General features: G+C 49.0%; 1 long non-coding RNA gene across 1 annotated transcript; it reads left to right on the top strand.

Moving 5' to 3' along the window:
* The first annotated feature begins 43 nt into the window (after window positions 1-43).
* LOC123631672 lies at window positions 44-18466 on the top strand. Its single transcript, XR_006733208.1, has 3 exons — window positions 44-681; window positions 11600-11745; window positions 16493-18466. It is a non-coding gene; the product is annotated as an uncharacterized LOC123631672 (long non-coding RNA).
* The last annotated feature ends 1339 nt before the right edge of the window (window positions 18467-19805 follow it).

Genomic DNA, 19805 nt, shown 5'->3' on the forward strand with positions numbered 1-19805 from the left:
CGGGGCGAGCCCAGGACGGCCCGGTACGGACGGACGGGCCCGGGTCCACCCCCTCTCCCAAGCCGCCCAGAGAGGCGGGGTCCAGCGTCACTGCCTTTAGATCCTGGGACAGGATGAGGACTGGGTGGGCCGAGGCTGCGTCCAGGGTCACAGGGGCTGTGTGACGAGGAGGAGGAGAAAGAGGGGGCAGCCCCAGGTCAAGTCGTCCAGCCCCCTTCCTCCGAGCCTCCCCCTACGGTCCCTCCGCCCCCTCACGGCCGGAAAGAGGCTTTCTCTTCCCGGTCTCGGCCTTCTGGGCCCCAGAGGAGCCCCGGGCCACGCCCCTCCTCCACGAAGTGAATGGCCAAATTTCACAGCGCGTCGCTGTTGCGGGCGTGGAGAGGAGCGCCCCACTGGGGGGGGTGGGAGATTTCAACACCCAAAGATGAGACCGTCTCCTCCTTCCCGGTTTCCCGTGGTCCCTGATTTCCCATATCCAAAACAAGACTTGGGGCCAGTGTAAGAATGTCGAGGATCAGACTTCCGAGCGCGAGCCGTTTTCCAAAGTGGAGTCCCCAAACAGGGATGAGTAACACAGGAGGAGGAACAGCCAGAACCGCCCCCCACACGCTTTACGAGGATTCGGACGCCGAGTCACAGTGTGGCAGCGCTGGCAGGGCCCCAATCCGCCCTCCACGCCGCGTGAGTAGTGGCTCCCGTCTCTGCTACCTAATTAGGAAGGGGAACCTCATTCTATTTCCTGACTTGTTACCTAATCCCAACCCTTTTCTGCGATATTAATTTTCCCTTGCTGGATGTGAGGGGTCGGGAGAGACGGAGGAACAGCGACCGTGGTCAGGTTCATGGGGATGGGCTGGCGGACTGGGCCGCGGGGGACAGTTGTTCGTATTAACAACAAAAAGGCGGGGGGGGGGGGGGGGCGCTGTCGGGACTCCCTTTGTCCGCCAGGGGGCGCCACGGCCAACCGGTGAGCAGCCCGGCGAGGCGCGGGAGCGCTGAGGGCCCCTGTCGCTCAAGAACGCGTCCGTTCCCTCTTCGAGTCTTCACCACCACCCCGCCACCGCTCCCAGGAGACGGGGCCCGCCCCCGGCCCCACGCCCCGGGCCGCTCTTAATCGGGGACCCTGGTCGCTCTCAGCCACCCGCTCAGCGCCACCTGGTGCTCCGCAGCCCGCGCGGCGCCGGCGCCCGGGTCTCGGAGCTGGCTGGGCTTGGAGGAACCTCGGCGTCGGAGGCTTTCCCTGCAAAGGAGGCCCGAAACGGGAGGTGGGATGGAGTCGAGGGGCGGGGATTTGGTGACCCCGGTGTAGTTGTTCCGTCGCCTTGGAGGGAGAGGACTGGAGAAGAGAGCCCAGCGGGAGCGCGTCCCCGTAGTCCTTCATCGTCACACGGCGCTGCTGATCCCTAGACACGGCAGGAGGGATACAGGTTAAACTCAAGGAAGTACAACCCCTGGACAAGTGCGGGGGGCGACCGTTTCCAGCGGGAGGTGTAATCTGGGGAGGAAATGAGGAAATGGAGGAGATGCCTACCCCCATCCCACTCCATCTCTGCCGGTGGTCCCCAACCGTTCTGGCACGGATTCATGGAAGACAGTTTTTCCACAGACACGGGCGTAGGGGACGGGGGGTTGGGGGAGGCAGAGCTCAGGCGTGATGCGAGCGAGCGGGATCGACTGTAACGCGGATGACGCTGCACTCGCTGGCCCGCCCGCCACTCCGTCTCCGCGGGCCGGCCTGCCGCTCACCCCCTGCAGTGTGGCTGCGTTCCTGAGTTTCATGGAACACACGCTTTCTGCAGTGGGGCGGGGGTGGGGAGGGGTGGGGGTGGCCAGGTTCCTAACAGGCCACAGGCCGGTACTGGCCCCCGCGCAGGGGTTGGGGACCGCAGATCTCTGGCACCCGAAGTATCCAAGAACAATAGACTGCATAGCCCCCTACCTCCATACCTTCTTACAATCTCTCTAAACCCTTTCTCTCCTTCCACCTAGAGCGATCATTCAATCCCACCTAACTCTGGTCAGGGAGGGTGACTTGCGTGTTTCTGCAGTCTGGTCTGCACCCTTCCCCTGCGCGCCGGTTCAGTGCATTCCCGTTGGTGCTCTGCGCAGATAGAGCATTTTGACCACCGTAGACTTGGAGGTGCCCCTTCAGTGTTCAGAGATAGGACTCCTGCCTGGAGACGGTCACTCAGGCTCTGAGGTTTTCTTCGTTTTAGGATGTTATTCTGTAACAGGCACCCTAGGAATTGGGAGGAGAAAACCCATTTCCATATTGATAACCAGAAACTATAAATTAGAAACAAAAACAAGCACCCTGCCACATCAATCAGAACAGAGAGTGGTCCTCAGTGGGGACCATCTGCCACTCACGGGGAAGTGGAGAAACCTTTCAGATTGTCTCAGCGACAGCAAGACGGGGACTCTCTGCTGGCCGGTAGTGCTTTTTCCTGGGACCTGAGATGTTAAACATTCATCAGAGCACAAGTCGTGGAGCACAGCAAAGACTTAGCCTCTCCAAATGCCAGTAGCTCCTTCTGTGGAGAAACGCTGGCGGCACAGAATCCCTAAATCCTGCTCTCTGGCTTTGCAATGCACTATGCACTTTCTGGCTTTGGAGAAATGAGTTCTAATTCTATCTCTTTCACTTAATAGTACATGACCTAGGTAACTAACCTTGCCTCCCTGGACTTACATGGGTCTCACTGCAAATTGCAAATAATAACACTTGGAGGACAGTTGTGGGGTTTTGAAATGTCGGGTGCTTAACACATAGTAGTCCTTTAAGAAATAGCACTTCCAGTGTTACCATCTCAGGTGTCGGAACCATCTCTGATGAATGACTTCAGCACAGGCCGTGATGACAGTGGGTCTCCATCCCCTGAGCTGTCCTGACCTCTCACCCAGAGGAGAGATCCCAGAAACCTGCTATGTGCCCGGTATGGCAGCGAATACTACAGAGCTTCAGCTGCCTCCTCCTTGTCCCACTTTTTCCTCCCTGTCTTTAGGATAAAGAAATAAATTTATAATTTCCTATTACTTCTGAATATCTTGAAAATTGGGATTAGTCACTGTTTTGTGAGTTACCTGAGTTTAAAATAATAAAACATATCCATATGCCTGTTCTCAGTTGGCCGAGGAATGGGCTTCTACTCATACGTGGCCTTCACGTAACCACAGAAGCAGATTTCTGCCCCTTTGCTCTGCTCACTCTCCCCAAATGGCAGAAGCAACTTCCCACTTACAGGTCTTCATGTAGTTTTCATTCATGCCTTTGGAGAATCTGTTTCCATCTTTCTTCCTATCAGCCTGGAGATTGTCTGGGGCTAGAGAATATGATGAAATGGTGAGAGTCCAGAGAGGCTGAGCAAAGAACCCAGTATCACACAGCATGGCACTGATTTGGAAGGCCTGGGAGAAATGGGAGCTGGATTTGCCTCTCATATTTTTAGGGTACCAAGAAGGTATAAAACACTTGACAGATTCCCTTCCTGCTTCCCGGTGGTGGCTATCTAGCCCGGCACTGTCCAGGACAAATATAATCTGAGCCTCAAATATGAGCCACTTATATAATTTTAGATTTTCTAGTAGTCACATTAAAAAAGTAAAAAGAAACTAGTAAAGTTAGTTTTAGTTATATATTTTATTTAACTCAGTATTTTCAAAATATTGTCATTTCAGTACGAACTATAAGAATTATTATTATATTTTACATTCTATTTTCATACTAAATCTTGTGAAATTGATGATTCTTCATTTACGGCATATTTGAATTTGGACTAGCTACTTTTTCCCCCTGCCCCCACCCCTGCCCTGGAATAGCTACTTTTGAAGTGCCTGATGGCACACGTGGCTGGTGGCTGCCAAATCGGGCAGTGCAGAGCTGGCCCCTTCCTCACTGCCTGACAAAGGTAGGTGCTGAGGACAACAGGTGCTCTGAGGCCTCACTCTTTAGCTTCAGCAGAAGGGCTGCTGTGGGGCCCCCACCAAGGAGCATGGTGTGGTAGGAAGGGGCCCCGCTCCCCTAAAGCCTGAATGGCAACACTGCCCAGAAATAGGGCTTGAGAGGAGAAAGGAGACAGAGTTCCTGAAGTCAGAAGCTGAGCGCCCCTCCTCTCCCAGGGCACCCCTGCTGGAAACAGGGGCAGGGCTCAGAGACCCCTCGTGCAGGTAGAGGAGGAGCCCAGAAGCTGGGAACATGGCCCCTTCCTGGCCTGGGTTTCCTGTAGGGGTGCTGGGCTGAGTGAAGAGCTGCAGGGTGGAGACCATGGATGAGGGGCTTCCAAAAGCACAGAGCAGCCTTGAGAGTAGGAAGAGGGAGAAACAGGGGCAGCTCCCCTGACAGCTGCCAGCGCAGCCATGTAGAACACTCAGGGGAGACTCAGTGACCCTCTTAGGAGGGATCTGCAAACCTAGAGTGGGAGCAGTGGGAATATTGCCTGGGAGCACTTCACCTGCAGGACCCTTCAGGCATTTCAGGGTCCAGCCACGTCCCTTCCATCCCTGAGTTTCCAGACACTGTCATCCTCCAACAGGGGCAATGACTTTCAAGACAGGGACTGTGGAGGTTGGACCAGTGTGTGAGACTCCCCACCACCCCTCCATTTCCTGGGCATTAACAGGGCCAGGGAGGAATTCAGGGACTGTGTGTGTGTGTGTGTGTGTGTGTGTGTGTGTGTGTGTGTGAGAGAGAGAGAGACAGAGACAGAGACAGAGACAGAGAGACAGAGAGAGACAGAACCGGCTATGCCTGTCTCCTCCACTCCCAAACCTGCTGAAGTGGAAAGCTAGGGGAAATTCTAAACTGGAACCCAAGTATTTTCGACCTGAAGTGACTATAAAGTTGCTGATCAGCTGAGATTACACCTGGTGGGATGGGAGAGTTGGATGAGGCAGAGCAGTTGCCAGAGGAGAGAAAAGCCCAAACAAAATTAATAATGAAAACAAAACACAGTTCCCTGTTTAGGTCTGGGTAGGGTTCTTGGGCATTGCCCTGGTCCTGCTTTTCCATGGGTGCTTGGGGAGGTGTGTGTGTGTGTGGCAGTGGGGGTGGGGCCATGGGGTGTGGAGCTCTGGTGACATTTCTAGAAAGAAGATTCCAGCCAGCGCTTTATTCTTGGCTTAGACAAGGACAGTCTTCACAATGAAGGGAGTCCTTCCAAACACCAACCCTTCGTCCTAGTTGCAAACCTGGACAAGATTTTGAAAAAGACCTGACCAAACATCTAAAGCACAAGTCGTCCACTTCTGTTCTGGCTGATTTCTGTTTCCCTGCAAGACTGGAAGAGGGATTTCCCCAAAATATCATTGACTTTGAATCTGTTTTCTCTTCTTCTATGGTTAGGAAGAGACTCCAGTGTGTGCCAGAGAAGTAAACGCCAGAGATCACACAGTCCCTGCCTGAGCCTTGCTCTGGTCCGCCAGCTAACTCAGCACCAACCCACTCACAGCCACCGTGATAGATGGGGCTGCTTGGGCATAAGTCCAGGTCCCCTCTGTGGCTCTCACAGGAGTCAGGGGGCAGGCAAGTAGCATACGATGAAGACAGAGTGAAAGAAATGTGTGAAAGGAAGCACAGTGGTGCGTGGAAAGTGCTCAGCAGAGAGCCTGGCATTTGAAGGACCCAGTGGTCACTGGCATGTAGGAGTCACAGTTCAGGTTCAGTGAGGTAATGGGGACAGAATCCCCTAGAAGTAGGTAAATGGACAAGGGGACAGCCTCTTCCTTGTCTTTGAATTTTTTCTGGCTCCCTGTGATGGAGTCATGTCTTGATTTTGCTTCACTGAGTTTTTTCTCGAGGTCCAGATGAACAGGGATTGGGCTGAGAATTGAAACTCTTCACTCCTAGAGAGACGTGGCTGAGCTGAGTGGTGAGTCAGGGGATGGAGTGTCCGGGAGGGAGATCTGGGATATGGGGTTGAGGGAGGAGGGCCTGAAGACCTGCGGTAGGGGTAGAGGTCAGGAGACAGTGAGCTGGGAGTTGGGAGGCCAGGGCTAGGGATTTGGGGCAGGAGGGAGGTGAGGCATAGGGAGATATGGAAATGAAGATTGCAGATGGAGACAGAGGAGAGGAGAGAGGGGAAAGGGAGTAGGGAGATGGAATAGGGGCCCCATCAGCCATTCGGCTGAGCAAGGGGCATGCAGGAAATAGGAGAATCAGGAAGCCAGAGGAAACAGTTGGTCTCTTTAACAACCAACCCACTTGCTAATATGCTCAGCTTAGGCCTCCCCCACCTGCGCCTAAACGTGTGACTGCAAAGGTAGAGTGTGTGGGTATGTGCCAGGCAGGAATGTTGAGTGCGCTTGAATACATGGTGAGTGTTGTACGTATGAATGAATCAGAAGGCAGCAGGCAGAACGCATTTGGGACGGCCCATCATGCCTGCACAAGACAACGCTGATGCCCTAGAAGAGGAAGAGGAACAGCACAACCTCAGCACGTGGCCTGTTCGCAGGCACTAGGGAGGGGGTGCCGGCCCTGCTGGGTGTGGAGCAGAGCAGGAGGAGTGAGAGCACCTCCAAGTCCCTCATGCTCTCTCTCTCCCTATGCCCTGCCCTGCCCACCTGCCATGAAGGGCTCTTCCAGGAAGCACCTGATCTGCCAGTCGGCAGGAAAATGGTTAGACCTCAAGGAGAACTGAGTGTAGAAGGGAAGAGTGAGATTTGGAAAATGAATTTTGTCTCTGAGACTGAACCGGGAGAGCCCTGCTAGCCAGGACAGAAGAAAGGCTAGAATGGCTTTGTGTGATCTTTCTTGAAAGAAAAATAGGGATTCTTGAAGGAGGTGAATTCAGGAGGGATCATCTCAGGTTATTCTGAGCACCAGGCAGACAGACCTGCACTGTTCAGTTCAGAAGCCACCAGCTACATGTGGCTATGGAACACTTGAAATGTAGCTAGTGTGACGAGGAACCAAATTTTTTATGTAATTTTCACTAATTCAAATTTCAATTTAAAAACTGAAGCAAAGCTAGGTGCAGTGGCTCAAGCTTGTAATCCCAGCCACTCAGGAGGCCAAGGCGGGATGGGATGATCACTTGTGGGCAGGAATTTGAGGCTGCAGTGAGCTATGATCACACCACTGCACTCCAGCCTGGCAACAGAGCAATACCCTGTCTCTAAAAAAAATGTTTAAATAATTTAAAAAATTTTTTAAAAACCCTTGCAGCAGTATAAAATACTTTTCCCATTAAATATAACTTTATTGATTTGGTAGGACTACATTTTACTTCAACAATTAACAATTTAGCATTTGAATTAAGATGTGTTTAAGTGAAAAATACATATCCTTCAAAGACTCAGTATTAAATACAAAAACAAAAACCCAGAATGTGAACTATCTCATGAATACTTTTAAAATATTCATTACAGGCTGAAAGGATATTTTTGATATATTGAGTTAAAATATTTTATTAAAATAAATTTCATTTTTATCTTTTTAATGTGGCTACTAGAAAAATTTTAAATTACATATGTGGCTGGCATTTGATTTCTAAATTACGTATGTGGCTCACATTATAATTCTAAATTATACATGGCTCATATTTCTAGTGGAAGCACTGGGATAGGGGTAGAATGATTGGGACAATCTCAGGTAATGTGCTAGGCAGTCAGTGCTGTCACCTGAGACTAGAGACTACCTCTCTGGGATTCTGACCCCAAGGGACTCTCACCTCCAGCAGCGGTCTGGGCGGCATTTGCCTCTTGGCCTTCAGGGAGTCAAGGAGCTGCTTCAGAGAGTTCAGCTGTGCCGGGCGGAGGTGACATGGAGTCTCCCGGCTTGGCTCCCTCTCGATCCAGCCAGTCCATCCGTGACAGGAGGAAAGTCTTCTCCTCTAGGACCTGAAGCAGGTGCTTGAACTCTGTGAGGCTCCTTTGCCTCTTGTGCTCCACCTGGGCCTGGGGGAGGGAAAGGGACACGCAGAAGATGAGAGGGTGGCCTTAAAGTCCTTGTAGCCGCCTCGTTCCCATTTTTTGTCGTACTAAGTTTACGCTGAGAGCCAGGGCGGGGACGTGGCTGTGGCAGCCCTGGAGGAGACGAAGGGGCAGGAGCGCTGGCTCCGTGCTCCGCTCTAGGCTAAATTGTTAATTTATGTTTTGTCATTTTTGCCTCCAAGGATGTGAGTGTCTAACACCTTTCCAGAAGTTTATCGTATGCCTTCACACGGATTTTTCCTTTCTCTCTCTCTCTCTCTCTGTCTCTCTCACACACTCCCCAGGTAAAGGAGTTGGACGGCGTTACAGTGTCTCCATTTCCTACCTGGGGACTCAGTCTCCAGGTAGTGACGGCGCGCGAGGGGCGCGGCTGGGTGTTGACACTGTGTTTCCGGCACTCGACGGGGGCGGGCTGTCCCCACCGCAGGGTGCAGGCGGCCGCGCAGGTGGAGCGTCCTCCCCGCGGGTCCCCGTCCGGTCCACTGTCTGTCCCGCGGCTCTCGGCCGCTCTCCGCCGCTGACTTTGCCACCCGGCCTCCCTCTGCGGGTCAGTGTCATGAGGGACTCTACGAGCTTCGACAGAGATGTTTCTGCCTCCGCGGCCCGTGGGAGGCAGTGTTTCCTTACCGTGGTGACAACGACCGACCGTCTTCGCTCGCTCCTGCTCCGCTGGCGACAAGGCCGGGTCTGCGACCGAATCTGCCTCTGTGGGGGGAGGGGGGGCCTCGGGCAGGCGGTGCCTGGGATTTCTGCGCCCCCGTAAGACCCTCCGGCCTCTCAGGAGAGCGGGTGGGACTCTCCAGGGGAGTCCGGGTTAATTATTAATAACCCCCCCAAGCTGGCGGGGAGGGGCCTTCTGGGAAGGGAGAATCTGGAGCCTGTGACCTGAGAGAGGGGGATGCGGTTAGTTATGACAAGCTATGACGACGACGGTTCAGGTGGTGCTTTGCGGTGATCAGAGAACTCCTACAGCCTGCCCTCACCTGTCCTAGCAACAGCTTCAAGAGATGCTTTGTTGGCACCATCTGGAAGATGAGGCACCTGAGGCCCAGAGGGGTACAGTGCTTCCTGGAAGATTATGCAGTAAACTCGGGTCTGGACCTGGGCCAAACCTCCCGAGTCAAAATTCCACATCCTTTCCGCTCTCCGCTATGCCTGATTCCAGCACGCGACAGTTCCCCAGACTCGGACCTTTGCCCCCTCTGTGCCTGACGGCGAGCTCCCTGCTCTAGTGCAAGGGTGGGGGCAGCGGGTACAAACCCACAGCCAGGAGGTAACATCGTCGGGGCCCTCGAACTCCTGGGCTGACTGGCACGGGGAAGCGAGCCCACGTGCCCACCTGACAATGCGGCGCAGCTGCCCCTGTCAAGCTGGCCTCATGGGCGCTGTGGTGCTTGGACCCACCGCGCACAGCGCAGAGGAACTTCGCACCGTGTCCACAGGAGCAGTGGAACCTCTCCCGGGGCCTACGGCACGGCAGTGCTTCCCTTTGGGGCTGCATCTCAGAGGGAGCCAGAGCTTGGATTTTCTCCACGAGACTCACCAGCAGCCAGTCGGGCCGAATGTGTCCTTCCTCACCAAACTGTTGCACAAGGGACATTTGAAAAAATTGTCTCTTGCTTCCCCACTCAGGGTGATGCATCTGAGGCAGAAATTGTGTCTGCAGTCGATGGTGACAGGGTCCTCAGAATGTCCAAGCAGATGGGGCAAGTCACTCCTCCTGCAGTTTGTTGGCAAACGGGACTGGCTGTGACAGAGCAGCCGGCTGTGTCAGGCCTGTAGGAGTCTGGGAGGCTGCTGTGGATGCTGCTTCTAAGAAGGGAGGAGGAATCAGGAGGTGGAGGTCAAAGATTCTACCTACTAGTGGGGGGGGGGAGGAGAAGAGGAAGAAAAAATTAAAGGAATGATAGAAAAGAGTAAAAATTAGAATGTAGGGTAAAGAGGAAAACAGATGGACAGTCCTACCTGAATGTATATGTGCTGCTTTTAAAATGAGGTAAGTTGTCTTGAACCTTGAGCTAAATGTGTGTTCGTAAGGCAGTTCACTGCGACCAGAGTGACCCGCTCACAGGATTTCCGTCAGGAGTGGAGGGGCGGTGATGCCTGCTGCAAGGGCGAGGGCGCAGCTGGTGCACCGGGGGCTCCTGGAGCTTCTGGCGTCTGGTTTGCGGAGCCCAGACCTCGGGGAGCGTATAGAAAGGAGGGAAAGGCAATTCTCAACCTCAGGTACTTCGGCTCCTCACAGAATTCTGCAGAAATGTGGAAGATGTCGTCACCTACCTCGGGGCATTTCCAGTCTCAGGGAGAACAAGTCATCCCTCCGGCAGTGGGGGAGGCAGGGAACTTCCCTTTTGAGAGGTTGTTCTCTGTTTCTGTACATTGTTCTTGACCTTGGTGGATCTTCTGCCTCCCCCAACGCCTGTGGCAGTCTGTCCTCTCTTGGGTTCTCCCTGCATGTCCTCAACACTCTGGTGTCTGTGTGCCCCTTGGCTCTGCCTGGTCTTTATTTGTCTCACTGTATTCCTTCCTCCTCCCTGGTGCATCTCTGATCCCCAACTCCGCTTCCCCTGTGGCTTTTGCTCTGATGAGGAAAATATCAGCCAGTGTCACCTACACTCCCTTCAGTAGCTCAGCACATTCATGTCTTGACCTTTCCTCATTCTTTCTTGTCTTAAGGAAAAAGGTGCTTCCTCCCTGTCCCTTCCTCTGGGTCCCAGCTTCTTGCCTCTCCAGTGTCAGCTGGCAGTCTGTCCCCACCAAGAAGCACACCGTTAATTTTTACATGACCTTAATCGTAAATGGGAATTGTGGGTGATTTTATGATTATGCATTCTGCTTGCCTGGAACAGTCCTGGGTTTCACTTTGTCCTGGCGTAATATTAATAGTCCCTCCTTTCATCCTCAGAAGTGTCCAGTCTGGACGATAAATTATATGGTTACCCTAATTATAGCAACTGTTGTAAGCCAAAGACTTTCAGAAATGTTATACCTCTAGGCCTTTCTGTTGGTTTGCTTAAGGTTGAATGAAAGCAGCCTAACATTTATAGTGTTTTACAGTTTTAACTCCTCCGAAGCTGCTAGCCCCTGGAGGCTAATTTAACTTTCGACAGATTTTGTTTGACTGACATAATGATTTAAAAAATAATGATTATTGGGATATCTTTAGAGGGGGTGGCTGTTTTTCCCACCACTCCCTGTGAATTCATGTGTCCCCACCCCTGAAGGCATTTGACCTTATGACCCTGAGTTACAAATTTCTTTTGGTTATATAACTTCATTTAAGTTTCACCTGTAAGAAATTATCTCTATCCATTCTCAAACAAGGAAATGGAGTGTGCTTCAGAATCCCTTGGAACACTTGTTAAAACAGATCTGCTGAGCCCCAGCAGAGACTTTCTGTTTTCAGTAGGTCCAGGGTGGGGCCGGATAATTTACATCTTAAACAAATTCTCTGGGATGCCAGGGCTGCTGGACGGAGCCCACACATTGAGAACCCCTGGTCTGGAGACACCACAAAGTGTTCCAGCTCATCCAGCTCATAAATGACAGAGCTGAGATTCAATCCCAGGTTTTCCGTTCCATATTAGTGCTCACTCTTCTTTCTGTTACAGTGTCAACAAAACAAATGGTAATCTTCAAAATGATAAACAAATCTTTTTTTTTTTAGACACTGTTCTAGCAAGCAAATATTTTTAATTTGATTAGAAATCAAATGAACATTGATATTTGAAGGAGGCTGGGCAAGCCGGCAGAAAGGATGAGAATGCTCAGGTGAACGCCACTGGAGAGTTCCAAACAACTGTCACCAAACAGGTACTGACAGCTTCATGTAGGGGAGAATTTAGACATAGAAAAGGAGAATGTGCAGTGTTCCAAAGGTGTTTTACTCTCCTAGAATTATTATTGTTATCCTTGAGTTATCCATCCACAGGACTGAATGGATATTTTAAACTCTTAGCAGGCTCAGTCGTCTGAAAAACTGAATGCCTCCAATTTGCAAGTGCTGGGGTCTTGAGAGAGATGGATTGTACTAGTTCCAAGGAACTTCCAAGCCAACTGGGGCATAGAACTTATAAATCATAGCCATAAAAGAGGAAGTGATGCAGAGCTACCATGCACCTGACCAGTCAGCTATCATGCACAAGAGAGCAGACAAGGAATCACTCAGCAGTGGGTGCACAGACCTAGAGGGACCTGCCAAGACTAATGAGATGAGACACCTTATCAGAGGCTAGTGAGAGCCAGAGGCAGCTCAGTGACCAGACACCCATCCTCTGCCCACAATGTTACAGAAGCTTCCCTGCATCAGGATTTCAGCTGCATAAGCTTCCCCTGCATCAGGATTCACATTTCTGGGCCAGTGTGAATTCCTGTAATCTCCATGGAGGTCAGTATTGCAATATGTTTCAAAGTAACAAATGCTCATCCCCTTTATATCAGGAATTTCACCTCTAAGAATTTGTTCTGGCCGGGCACAGTGGCTCATGCCTGTAATCCTAGCATTCTGGGAGGCCGAGGCGGGAAGATCATTTGAGCTCAGGAGTTCGAGACCAGCCTGAGCAAGGGTGAGAGCCCATCTCTACTACAAAATAGAAAGAAATTAGCTGAACAACTAAAAATATATAGAAAAAAATTAGCCAGGCATGGTGGCATGTGCCTGTAGTCCCAAGCTACTTGGGAGGCTGAGGCAGGAGGATCGCTTGAGCCCAGGAGTTTGAGGTTACTGTGAGCTAGGCTGACACCATGGCACTCTAGCCCAGGCAACAGAGTGAGATTCTGTCTCAAAAAAAAAAAAAAAGAGAGAGAATTTGTTCTACAAATACACTCACATGCATAAAAGTACTTTGGACATTGTGGTAATGTTTGCATTAGCAGAAGATTGGAAACAACCTAAATGTACATCAGTGGGGAAATGTTTAAATAAATTGTAGTCCAGCTCTAAAACTGAATGGAAATAAAACAGAATCAGGAAGTTCTGTACTTACAGGTAGAAAATGTCACCAATATATGTTGCATGAAAAAAGAAAAAAATGCATAACAATGCATGTACTATGTTACCATTCGGGTAAAAAATATATACTTATTTTCTTGAACATGAACATAAACTCTCTCTGGGCCAGGTGTGGTGGCTCATGCCTATAATCCCAGCACTTTCGGAGGCCAAGGCAAGAGGAGTGCTTGAGGCCAAGAGTTAGAGACCAGCCTGGACAACATACCAAGACCCCTTGTCTTAAAAAAACAAAAAACTCACCCAGGCGTGGTGGCTCATGCCTGTAATCCTAGCACTCTGGGAGGCCGAGGCAGGCAGATTGTTTGAGCTCAGGAGTTTGAGACCAGCCTGAGCAAGAGCGAGACTGCGTCTCTACTAAAAAAAATATAGAGAAATTAGCTGGACAACTAAAAACATATATAGAAAAAATTAGCCAGGCATGGTGGCACATGCCTGTAGTCCCAGCTACTCAGGAGGCTAAGGCAGTAGGATCCCTTGAGCCCGGGAGTATGAGGTTGCTGTGAGCTAGGCTGATGCCATGGCACTCTAGCCCAGACAACAGAGGGAGACTCTGTCTCAAAAAAAAAAAAAAAAAAGTGGAAAAAAAAAACAACTCTGTCCAGAAGGAAAAGAATCTAATAACTAACAACGGTTGCCTCTAAGGAGAGGGACTGCTGGCTAGCTAAGGAACAGGGGTGGAAGAGAGGCTTTTCATTATACGGTATACTCTATTACACTTTGATTTTTGTGATTTTTTTTAATTGTGTAAATACATTACTTTTTTACAACATTAAATAATAAGGAAAAGAATGGACAGAGAATGCACTGGAAGTTCACAGAGCAATAAACCAATTGGCCAATAAACGCATGAAAACAGTAATCTTAAAAATGCAAGTTAAAAATAAAAGAAGATTCCATTTTATACCCCAAATCAAAAGTCTGAGAATATCAAATGTGGCCAAGGACTTGAGGCAATGGGGACTCCTCTAGCCTGCTGGTGAGAGTACAAATTACAGCAGTTTTTTTAATAGTTAGTGGAGTTTAATAGATGTATTTTCATTTCAAAGTTATATAATGATAATGGTGATGGTTATATAATGATAAAGATGCTAATAATAGTGGAAATACTACTACTAACAATAACTAAAAGCTGATATTTATTGAATGCTTACCATGTATCAGCCACAGTTCCCAGCATTTTGCATATTAGCCCATTTATATAGGGCGTATGACTGTCCCCATTTTGAGGGCAAGTCAGCTGAGGTCAAAAGAGATTAAATAATTTTCCCAAGGTCATTTGGTTAGTAACTAGTGGAATGGAAACTTGGACCCAGGTGGCCCCCAGAGCCTTCTTACTCTCTATGTGTCTCCAGATGTGACCAAATGTCTCTGGGGGACAAAACCTCTGGTTGAGAACCACTGATCTGTATGTATGCATATGGCCAGGTCTCAGAACAGTAATGAACATGAGGTCATTTGTATACATTTAGAAACACACAAAACAACATTCCATAGAGTTTGCACTTCCATATATATGTGATAGAAGTTTTAGTATGTGGCCTGAAAGGACACACACCAAATTTATGGTGCTGCTTGCTTCTGGAGAGAGAGACAGAGAGACAGAGAGAGAGACAGAGATGAGAGAGAGGGAGAGAGACAGGGAGAGAGACAGAGGAGAGAGAGAGATGGAACTAAGAAGAAAACTCCATGCACCAAGGGAACATTGAATTTATTAACACTTCATTTTTAAAACTCTGGAGCAAATATGGCAAAATTTCTGCATTTGTTAGTTCTAGGTTATGGTTCCAAGGGTGCTTGCTATATTATTTTCTGTTGTTTTCCATATTAATTTTTTCAAAATAAAATAATTTAGTTAAAATAGGAAAACTATAAAAAATGAACAATGGATAGAAATAGAAATTCAAAAGAATTCTAAAATAAGTTCAACTCCCTCCCTACTATTTGGAAAATACCAGAATGAAACAAACTTTGTACTCATCAAATTGGCAAAATTTGTTTTAAATGTCCAGAGCTGACAACGATGTGGAAAAATGGGATGCTTCGTATGCCGTGGTAGGCGTGGGAATGGTCACTGTCTTTTTGGACAGCATCAAGGCAAACGACATAAAATGAAATCAGTGCATGACTAGAAACATATTATAAGAAAAGTGAAATGTAAATAGGGTTTCAAAAACATTTTTATTTTTTAATTGATTAATTGATTGATTGAGACAGGGTCTCACTGCACCCAGGCTAGAATGCAATGGCATCATCACAGCTCACAGCATCCTCAAACTCCTAGGCTCAAGCCATCCTCCTACCTCAGCCTGCCGAGTACCTGGGACTATAAGTGCATTACCACCACGTACAGCTAATTTTTTAATTTTTTTAGAGACAGGGTCTTGCTATGTTGCCCAGGCTGTCCAAAAGGTTTTTAGACTTTAAGATAAGTCAGGACTGTGGGGTAGGAATGAGGTCAAGGGACAGCCTACACAGAGATACTCTATAACCAGCCTCCCTAGAAGAGAGCTAGATTTAGTTAAAAATGGAAATTAGAAATTGGAAATAATGAAAACAGTTCTGTTTAAAATACCTTAATGATTAAAATGTTTGCTTTCTATTTGCATGTATAAGACCCCATTTAAAAAGAATGAAGTTTAAAATCCTCTACAGAAATCACATACGTGCAAACAGAAAGAAAACACACACACACACACACACACACACACACACACACACACAAATAAATGTATGGGTCAAGGAAGGTCAGTTTATAAGTAATAATTACAGCATTCAGTATAACATTGCACTGAATTGCCCAACAAAAGGATCAGTCATAAAATTAAGAAACCCAACAAAATGTAAAGTTCCCTTTCTTCCTTAGAGACATAAACATAAATCCAGGGCTTTTGTGCCAACACAAATGGAAAACCTCATGGTGGTCTAAAACTCCTTCCCCTCCACCAGGAGAAACTGTGGCCTTCCTAGATAGACACTCCCACTTCAGTAGCAGCAGGAGCAAGAAGCCGAAAAGACCTGGCCTTCACTTGACTCAGTTACCTAGAGAGGTTGTTTAAATTATTGCCTTGATAATGGTTAATTTTATGTGTCAACTTGGCTGGGCCATGATACCCTGACATTTGGTCAACATCATCCAGATGTCGCCGTGAAGGTATTTTTTAAATGAGATTAACATTTAAATCAGTAGACTGTGTGTAAAGCAGATTCTGCTCTGTAATGTGGGCAGGCCTGGCTAATCAATCGAAGGCTTTAAGGCAGAAAGACTGAGGCTCCTGGAGGAGGACGGAATTCTGCCTCCAGACCAGCTTAGGACTCAAGCTGCAATTTCAACTCTTCCCTGGGTCTCCGGTCTCAGATCTCCCTCTGCACATCCTAATGTTTCTATGGAGAACTCTGATGCAGCGTGTCCACCTTCAACCCTTAATAGTCATGCTACTTCCACAAGTGACATCAGAAAAAAATGGCAAGAAGAAATATCTATTTGCACCTAGGGATCTAAACACACTCCTGTCAGAACATATCCGACTATGCTGTATTCTTCTAACACAGAAATACTGTGCCCGGAGCCCAGCAGAGCTCTTGTAACTCCTCACTCTGGGAACCGTGTTTTAATAAAGGTACCTACAGACTGGACTGCATGGAGGGGAGGCCGCTGGGATGCAAACTGCTTTAAAATCCCGTTTCGGGAGGCGTGGGTGAGGATCTGGTGTTGGCCCTGAGGGACTCAGGAGTACAGGAGAGCCGCCTTCCGAACGCTGCAGGTCTGCGGTGGATCTTGTCCCTCCTGTGCACACTGTGGTGGGCTGTACCACGCCCGCCCCAGGTTTCTATGTTGAGCCCTGAGCCCCGGTACCCCCGAGTGTGACTGTGCATAGGGCCTCTAGGGAAGTGATTGAGTTAAAATAAGGCCGCTGGGGTGGGCTCCAATGCAGTCTAACGCGTGTTTTTACAGGAGGACACAGAGAGGCACCAGGGAAATTCCAGCAAGTGAGGAGGACGCAGCAAGAAGACGGTCACCCGCAAGCCAGGGAGAGAGGCCTCAGGACAAGCAGTCTTGGACTTCATCCTCCAGCTGTGAGAAAACAAAGTTCTGCTGCTAAAGCGCCCCAGCGTGTGGCGCTGTGTTATGGTGGTCCTGGCCGGCAGATGAACTCCCACCTCGCACACCCCGATCTGAGTTCCCAGCTCCTCACAGGGGGTCTCGGACCGCTCAGGCCTCCAACCGGACGCAGCAGCAGCAGCGCTCTGGTCCCCTCCGTTCCCAACTCCACAGCGCGGCCCGGCAGTCCTCCCGTGGGGACGTGAGCTGGCTCGGCCCCCGGACTGCACTTTGGCAATATCTACTAAAATATATTTGTTATATGTACTAAAATTCTTTAAAAATGCACATAAAACCTTTTGACCCAGCAATTCCATGTCTAAAAAGTTGCCCTCAGGAAATAATCAAAAGCATCTATTCAGAGAAAAGGGATGCGGAGGACACTTTATTTGTTCGTTATGGTGAATACTTATTACTGCGTGTCAGGCGCAGTTCTAGGCACTGCCATCACGGGGAACAGGCTGGACAGACACTCCGCCCACTGAGCGGCGCCTGCGATAAGCCACCTCCCCACATGGGCCATGGGCCGGAAGGGAATAGACGTCATGGAGATAAAGCAGCAAAGGTGAAAGTCATCGACTTGAAGGCAGGTAACAGCAAGACGTTGACAGCTGTTACTGCTGGTCGGTGGGATCATGGGTAATTATTTTCTTTTATACTTTTCTCTTTCAAGTATTATTACAATGAACACACTTGCTCTTACAGTGAGAAAAAAACCCACAGTAAATATTACTTAAAAAACCCACACCTTCAATTGGCCCCATTTTCTACAGAATGAAGTCCAAACTCCCCTCCCGGGATCTCCTGTCTTCCACCTAAACTTCTGTTCCTCAAGACTGTCTTTCCCAGCTGGCCTGATACTCTGAGACCCAGATTTGCCAAGTACGGTTGCCAGATTCAGCAAATAAAAGTACAGGATGCCCTGTTAAATATGAATTTCAGATAAACAATGAATACAATATTTGAGACACATTGCAGAATTATTTGTTGTACATCTGAAATTGCAGTTTACTGAGAAGCCTATATTTTATCTGGCAAAGCTACAAGTGATCCTCCTTCCCCATGTGCTGGAATAATCTCTTTTCCATCTTCCCCAATTTTTCCAAGTAACCAGCGGGTGGGGAGGAGGGGTGAGTGTGGGTGGGGACGAAAGACAAACCTATCAAATCTTATGTTAGTATTATGTAAGAGATACTGGGGGTGGGCGCAGGGGGTGTGAGGAAGGGGCATACTCAAAAGGGCTTTTTCTTGACCTTGGGTTGTGACTTTCCTGTAAAGATTGTACCTTTAATTTGAGCACCCTGACCCAGGAGTCAGGTACAGGTGAATATCCAAGATCCTCTTTAGCAAGGAAACTCTATTTTAGTTATGCAGGAATTTTTTTGTTTTTGTTTTTGTTTTTTGAGACAGAGTCTCGCTTTGTTGCCCAGGCTAGAGTGAGTGCTGTGGCATCAGCCTCGCTCACAGCAACCTCAAACTCCTGGGCTCAAGCGATCCTCCTGCCTCAGCCTCCTGAGTAGCTGGGACTACAGACATGCGCCACCATGCCCGGCTAATTTTTTTTTTCTATATATATTTTAGTTGGCCAGATAATTTCTTTCTATTTTTAGTAGAGATGGGGTCTCACTCTTGCTCAGGCTGGTCTCAAACTCCTGACCTCGAGCGATCCACCTGCCTCGGCCTCCCAGAGTGCTAGGATTACAGGCGTGAGCCACCAAGCCCGGCCTATATGCAGGAAATTTATTCAAATTCTCCAGCTATTTTAATTCAGGAAAATTTCCTTAGTCGATGTTTTTAACCCAAGAGTGTTTTTGAAAATTGCTTTTTTCATTGTTGTTGCTTTTAAAATATGGAACAATTTAAGGAGGCTTTAAAATGGAGAGCTTTTGTTCCAAATGAGGATATCTCTCCATCCGTTTGTCTGACCTACTCTTTGCTCCCATGGTCCCAGTCCATTCATTAGCTCCACAGAGACCTGACAGCACCTTAAAGGCGATCCCCAAGTCAGAGTCACAGTCCTGTCACCAGGTCAGCTCAGTCCGAAATGAAGCTTCTGCTGAGCCTGCAGGAGGAAGGCTGATACCCCCGTCTCCTGCAAGACGGCAAAGTGCTCTGGCCCAGAGCGGGCACAGACGGGCTGCTGGGCCCAGGCTGCCGGAAACTCGCGGGCTGACATCGGCCACTGCAACGCACTGAACTGGTAGCGTGGCCATCCCAACGAGTCCACGTTACAGATGGCCAGAAGCAGTGGGACGGGGCACCCAGGGGCAGCGGTCTAATCCCCTCCTGGAACCAAACTCTAGAAAAATTTTCCGCTTCAGACTGTGCAAATAAAAATTCGTACCCATGACTATGGTTTTCCATCTTGATGTCCTCAGCACTTACCGCAATACTTGGCCCAAAATAGCTAATCTTTCAGTTGCCAGACTACACTGAGCCATCGGTTACAGGCTCTCTAGGTACCAGTGTGACGAAAATCTTTAGGCAACGTTGTTATGGGAAAAACAGAACAGTGTTTAGCATGCAAAATTTTGCTTAATAAAAGGGAGAAATGCCAATGTATATACTTGTATTTACTTTTACTTACATAAACATGGAAAAGACACACAGGAAACTCATAATCGTGTTTACCTGTGGGTCAGGGGTGGGTGGTGGAAGACGGGGTGAATAAGGGCAGGGTGCTTGCAGGTCTTCTTGAGGTACACTTTTTCATACATTGTCGCGCCCCGCCTCGCCAGCAAGGAAGACGCGGCAACAGGAGTT

Source organism: Lemur catta, chromosome 2, assembly GCF_020740605.2.
Source record: "Lemur catta isolate mLemCat1 chromosome 2, mLemCat1.pri, whole genome shotgun sequence".
Classification (NCBI taxonomy): Eukaryota; Metazoa; Chordata; class Mammalia; order Primates; family Lemuridae; genus Lemur; species Lemur catta.